This window comes from Macaca fascicularis, chromosome 12 (assembly GCF_037993035.2).
Source record: "Macaca fascicularis isolate 582-1 chromosome 12, T2T-MFA8v1.1".
Classification (NCBI taxonomy): Eukaryota; Metazoa; Chordata; class Mammalia; order Primates; family Cercopithecidae; genus Macaca; species Macaca fascicularis.
The window spans coordinates 126803633-126810790 of NC_088386.1; positions in this window are offsets into that span (position 1 = coordinate 126803633).

Below are 7158 nucleotides of genomic sequence, written 5' to 3' on the forward strand. Positions count from 1 at the left end.
ATGGATGCACTCCATAGGATATGCAAAAGTATATGTACAGGCATATTTATTGTTATAATAGCAAGAAACTAAAGACAAATGCCCTTTAGTTGGAGACTTGGTTTTTTTAAAAAGTACAGTATTTTGTTGCCATTACAAAGAATGAGGTAGATCTGTTTGTGCTGATGTGTAAAGTTCTCTGAAATCTATAATTAGGGTAAAGCAGGTGGCAAGAGCAAGAGTATATATTTATCTCTATCCCGTTTGTGAATTTTTTAAGTGATAGCGCTATGGATGTGCATATCCTATTTCTGGAAGCGCACTCAAAGCCTTGTAACACCAGTTCCCTCTGGAGAGCAGGGATGGCAGGAAGCTGTAGGACTATGTCTCTTTCCACACCTTTTTATAATTCATGAGCATGAGCATGTCTTGGTCCCTGTACACCTGCCCCTGGGCTGGAGGAGGCCCTGCTGGCTGCCATGTCTCACTTTCACCTAACTGCACAGTCTCAACTGCTTCCCTCCAGCCCTTGAGGACTGTCACCCATCCTAGAAAGGAGGCCTTGCATTAGGCCCAGGTTTGGCCAGAAGAATAGAGCAGTTGGAAATGTTAAGTTGACATAAATAGGAAGCTCTGTAACCTCGTGCAAGTGTTGTCTTGGAAACCAGAGCCTGGGCGGTCTCCATGGAAACCATGCTCAGCCTTCTGCCTGAAGGAGTTACCACCCACTGGTGCTGGAGTCTTACTTATCAGGGACCTCAGAGCTCCGATAACTGCTTCGGGAATGATGATGGACTGGCTACTGCCCTTCCTGGCCATGTCGGGTGTGGGGCCCTGGGTACCTCCAGCGCTCTGCCTGGGAAAGAAAAGAGCCCATTTCCATGGGACGTGCCCTCATGGGGAGGCACAGCAGACCACCCAAGGCAGTACATGCAGTGTCCCCGAAGTAAGGAGGGGGTCCTGTGTCCAGAGGCCCAGGGGATCTGGACTCTGCCATTGTCCCCTCGTGCAGCTGTACAGCTGTGGTGGGCTACCACCGTCTCTGGGCTCCAATTTGCCCTTCTGTAAAATGGGGAGTTCGGACAAAGTCATTCTGAAGGTCTTTTCCAGCTTTAATGACACGTGTTTTGCATGTGACCTGGCAGCACAGGGTTCAGAGGAGGGAGAGATCAGAGTGACTAGTGTGGGCTTCCTGGGAAATCATTCGAGCTTTGAAAGTGGGGAGGAGGAATGTCAGAGAGTGGGCAAAATACAACAGGAAAGGGAAATTCGCCCTCTGAGGGCCAGCAGGCACAGGGGAGCAGCCTGCGATCCTCCTGGGGCCTGTTCCCTGCGGGGACTGGAAGGGAGACTTTGAGTCTAGGGCCTGGGGCAGCAAGGATTGACGGGGGTGCAGTCCTAGAAGGGTCGCCAGTCATAGTGGCCCACCGTGGCATCTCTGTATCCTTGTTGCATGCTGCGCCCACTCCAGCTGCCAGAACACGGAGGCAGAGATGTGGGAGCCAATGAAGGTCACTCGTCAGCCTCCCACCTGTGAGACAAAGGGCTCTGTCACTGGAAGCCACGTCTGGCCTGGCCCTGCAGGAGCCAGGGCTCTGCGCCTAAGCCTAACGCCTAACGGAGGACTGATGGGAAGGGGAAGGCTGGCAGCAGTGAGGTAATGGGGTGGGAGGTCCGGGGTAGGAGGCAGGGGGAGGTGGGGAGGTCAGGGAGGGGAGGGAGGGGACGGAGGGGAGGGGAGGGATTTTAGTCAGCACCCTTGTCCCAGCTTACTGAGCGAGTGCCCACAGTGTTCAAGCAGGATGCCAGCAGCTTTTCATTGATTACTTCTGTTCATTTCTTGCGTTATCTCTGGGGTGAGTATGAATTTCATAGCCACAAACTCAGGTGTCCAAAGTATCTTTATTGGTATCTTTATTTTTGTATAATAGTGTGTTTTGTGTAATAATCTAGTTTTCAAATCTTCCTTTGGTCTGGTGGGCAGAATGTGTAATCTGGATAATTTCTGGGTAAACTTGGTCATTACTTCAGTTTGCCCTTTTCAAAGATATTAATTTTTGCCCTCCATTTCCCCCCCGGGGGCCATCATCTGAATCATGTTCCTGTATTTGGGATTTGCCCCTCCAAAACAGTTTTGATGGGAGACACCAGCCACCTACTACTATGCGGCCATGCATCACATAACAACGTTTCAGGCAACAATGATGGCACATACCACAGTGGTCCCATAAAATTACAATGGAGCTGAAAACTTCCTATTGCCTAGTGACGTCGCAGCCATTGTAAGGTTGGAGTACATCACTCATGTGTTTGTAGCAATGCTGCTGTAAACAAACCTACCGCACCGCCAGTCATATAAAAGTACAGCCCATACAATTATGTGTAGTACTTCATACTTGATAATAATAATAAACAACTATGTTGCTGGTTTACATATTTACTACACATGTGTTTTTAATTGTTAATAAGAGTATACTCTTTTTAGTTATTAAAAAAAAAAGTTAACTGTAAATAGACTCAGCAGGTCCTTCAGGAGGTTTCCAGAAGAAGGCATTGTCATCATAGGAGGTGACAGCTCCATGCATGCGTTGCCTCTGAAGACCTTGCAGTGGGACAGATGTGGAAGTGGAGATGGTGACACTGATGGCCCTGACCCTGTGTAGGCCTAGGCTCATGTGTGTGTTAGTGTCTAGTTTTTAACTCAAAAGTTCAAAAGTTAAAAAAAAAAATTTAAATAGAAAAAAAGGGGGGCTGGGCGTGGTGTAATCCCAGCACTTTGGGAGGCCGAGGCGGGCGGATGGCCTGAGGTCAGAAGTTCGAGCCCAGCCTGGCCAACATGGTGAAACCCTGTCTCTACTAAAAACACAAAAAGTAAATGGGCGTGGTGGCGCGTGCCTGTAGTCCCAGCTACTTGGGAGGCTGAGGTAGGAGAATGACTTGAACCCAGCAGGCGGAGGTTGAAGTGAGCCAAGATCACACCTTTGCACTCCAGCTTGGGTGACAAGAAGGAGACTCTGCCTTAAAAAAAAAAAAAAAAGAATAAAAGCTTATAGAATAAAGGTACAAAGAAAATGCTTTGTGCAGCTCTGTGTGTTGGTGTTTTATGCTAAGTATTATTATAAAAAAGTCCAAAGGTTTTTAAAAATTGAAAAGTTTATAAAGTAAAAAAAAAAAGTACAGTAAGCTAAGGTTACGTTATTATTGAGGAAAGAACAAATTTTTCATAAATGTGGTGTAGCCTAAATGTACAGTGTTTATAAAGTCTATAGAAGTGGTCGCTAATGTCCCAGGCCTTCCTGTTCACTCACTATCTATTCACTGACTCACCCAGAGCAACCTCCAGTCCTGCAAGCTCCATTCATGGTAAGCGCCTTATACAGGTGGACCGTACTTTTATTTTTCCTACCGTATTTTGAACTGTATTTTTCTATGTTTACATACACAATTACTCATCATTGTGTTGTGATTGCCTACAGTATTCAGTACAGAAACATGCTGCACAGGCTTGCGGCCTAGAAGCAACAGGCTAACCCGTATAGCCCAGGTGTGCAGTAGGCTACGCCATGCAGGTTTGTGTAAGTGCACACTACAATGTTCACACAATGAAACTGCCTGACAATGCGTTTCTCAGGATGTATCCCTATTGTTACGCTGAATCCGGCTTTCCCAGTGGCCCCTGGGGCTGGAGTCAAGCATGTGACCAGGCTCAGTCAATCAGATGTTTCCTCTCTGTATTAGTCCATTTTCAAACTGCAATAAAGATTCTAGCTGAGACTGGGTAATTTATAAAGGAAAGAGGTTTAATTGACTCGTGGTTCCATGTGGCTGGGGAGGCCTCCGGAAACTTACCATCATGGCCAAAGGCGAAGGGGAAGCAAGGCACGCGTTAGTCTTACATGGTGGCAAGAGACAGAACATGGCGGGGAAGTGCCAGACACTTATCAAACAACCAGATCTTGTGAGAACTGAGAACTCATGAGTGAGAATTCATAGGGGAAACTGCTCCTCTGATCCAATCACCTCCCACCAGGTTCCTCCCTTGATGTGGGGATTACAATTCGAGATGAGATTTGGGTGGTGACAGAGAGCCAAACCATATCACACCCAGACCATGCCATAGGGACAAGTGACTCAGGAAGAAGGGCAGTGAAAAATGCATCCTGGTAGAGGGGACAACAGCAACACAGGGTCCTGTGGGCATCAGGGAGGTGGTGGTATCCTCTCCACATTCTGGAGCCTGCAGTTCCCTTTGTGGTCTCCCAATTGCTGAAGTGCTTTCTCCAGTCCACCCAGTGACTCCAAGCCACCCAGTGTCCCGTCAATCAATTCCTTTCTTCCTAAATTCACCAGAATTGTTCCTAGTATTTGTGTCACAGTTTTATTGAACAAGGGAGCCTCGTAGGGTGTGATCAGGAAACAATTTCTCCCCAATACCTCTTCAAACTTGTTTGGCAGGTGGGTTTTCCTCTGACCTTGGATGAAATTGAAGGTAGGTTTCTTGGTTTTTCTTGGTCCATCCAAGATAATAAAAATCCCTTGGGTAACTTTTAGTCACACAAATCCAATTTCAGTAATTACAACATCTAACTATCAAAACAGTTGAGACTCCAGATGGCATTTGAAGTTAAAACTGCTCCCATGCCCCATCCCAGACCTGCCCACATGAGAAGCCTACAAGGCGCATGGAGAACTTGGCGGGTTTTTCCTCCATGCCCCTGCCTTTCCTCCCCTTCACTAGGCTCCTCGGTGCCTCCAAGTTTGGGACAGTAGGGTGAGAGCTTGGCGTTGGGCATCGGAGCTGGAGAGGTCACTAGTTGTCTTAGTCAGTGTGTGTTGCTGTAAAGGAACACCTGAGGCTGGGGAATTTATAAAGAAAAGGCTCACAATTCTGCTGGCTGGAAGACTGGGCATCTGGTGAAAGCCTCGGGCTGCTTCCACTCGTGGCAGAAAGGCGAACAGAGCTGGCGTGAGATCACATGCTGAGATCGCATGCAGAGATCACGTGGAGAGAGAGGAAGCAAGAGTGACACGGGAGGCACGGGCTCTTTTTAACAACCAGCTCTCGTGGGAACCAATGGAGTGAAACTCACTTGCCTCTGTAGGAGGGCATTAATCTATTCATGAGGGATCCAACCTCTGACCAGAACACCTCCCATTAGGCTCCACCTCCAACATTGATCCAAACTGTAGCACTAGCATCACTTGGCACCAGTTCACCCTCCCTCAGGTGGATGCTCCATGACAGTCTCTGGTCCCCGTCCTCACTGCTAGCTGCATCTCAATGCAGGCGAACTCTCCCTCAGCTTCATTTTCTTGGACTGGATCTAAGTAACTCAGACCAGCTTCTGAAACATTCACACACCCTTTGATGCTACAGTATCCAGCAGAACGGGCCATTTGCTGGCACGCACCTCTTCTTGTCTTGTGCTCCAAGCAACAAGCAGGCAGCTCCGGCCACAACCTCTCACTACTTGCTTCCCCAGGCACTTGGCCCTCACCCAGTCCACAGGGCCCCCTTCCAAATTATTCCCAGGCCCCATGTCCTGGTCTCCCAGCAGTCTCAGTGAAGCCCCTCTCACTAGGCATAAGGCAGAGGGGTGGTGTGCCGGACTCTGTGATCATTCTCTCCTTAGAAATGTTCTCTCGGGCTGGGCACAGGGGTGAGCCAGGAGTTCAAGAACAGCCTGGGAAACAAGGGCTGTTTAAATTTTTTGTCTCTACAAAAAAATTTAAAAATCAGCTGGGCATAGTGATATGTACCTGTAGTCCCAGCTATTTGGCATTACTGGTTGAGCCTGGGAGTCGAGGCTGCAGTGAGCCATGGTCTCACCACTGCACTCCAGCCTGGGTGACAGAGTGAAACTCTGTCTCTAAAAAAGAAAAAAAAGATATGTTCTCTCTATTCGGCCTTCAGTTAGCAGCCAGGAGTGGAGGATGGGCAAGAGTCGCACAGTTGGTTTGAGGTCGCCTCCTTTGCACGTCCTTTATTTTGGAATGTCTGACTCATGGGCGCAATCCCCCTCTTTTCTCAGATCCCTGAGGGGCTGACAAGTCTCTTCCTTGGAGCTAACCCCCAGTAACGGGGGTATAGAGGACAAAGGGACCCCTCGCCCCATTCCCGCTACCTCACCAGCGTCTGATTTCTTTTTCCCTGGACTTGTGGAGTCTTTATCTAGACTTGGAGGAGGAGATGTGGGGAAAGGGAAAAGGATAGGAAAGCCTCATTAGGTCGACAGATGGTTTAGGTGCGCCGGACTCTGTGATCATTCTCTCCTTAGAAATGTCCTCTCCCCCAGCGGGCATCTGGGGCAGCTGGTTCTAAGCGGAGGAGGGGCTGCCATGGGGAGCCTGACCCTGAGGCTACCTGCACCCCCCTAACCCTCAGCTGAGCTAGGAGTTCAGGGAGCAGGACGTGAAAGGAAGTGGAGCAGCCTCAACTTGGGGTGAAGACTCAGAGCTTTGGATGATACCCTGCGTGTCAGTGGTAGGAGAGCAGCCCTGGGGCTTGGTGGCAAGACAGTGGGCTCTGGACTACCAGACCTGGGTAGAATCCCATTTCTGCCATTGACTGGCTGGATGATTGTTTTGGTTATCTATTTCTGTATAACAAATACTCCAAACCTTGTTGCTTAAAAGAGTAATTGGCCAGGCACGGTGGCTCATGTATGTAATCCCAGCACTTTGGGAGGCCGAGGTGGGCGAATCACAAGGTCAGGAGTTCAAGACCAGTCTAGCCAACATAGTGAAACCCCATCTCTACTAAAAATACAAAAAATTAGCCGGGCGTGGTGGTGGGTGCCTGTAATCCCAGCTGCTTGGGAGGCTGAGGAAGGAGAATCGCTTGAACCCAGGAGGCAGAGGTTGCAGTGAGCCAAGATCGTGCCACTACACTCCAGCCTGGGCAACAGTGTGAGACTCTGTCTCAAAAAAAAAAGAGTCATTATGTGCTCAAGATTTTACAGTTTGGAAGGGCTGAGCAGGGATGATGTGTCTGTGCCGTGTGTGTCATTATCTGAGCTGTCTTTAGGGAGGCAAGAAGATCTACTTCAACGATCGCTTCCTATCAGTTCTGAGCTCAGCTGGACTGTCAGCTGAGAGCCTCAACCCTCCTCCAAATAGTCCTCTTCTCTTTCCGGCTTGGGCTTCCCCACAACGTGGAGGCTGGGTCCCAAAAGGGAG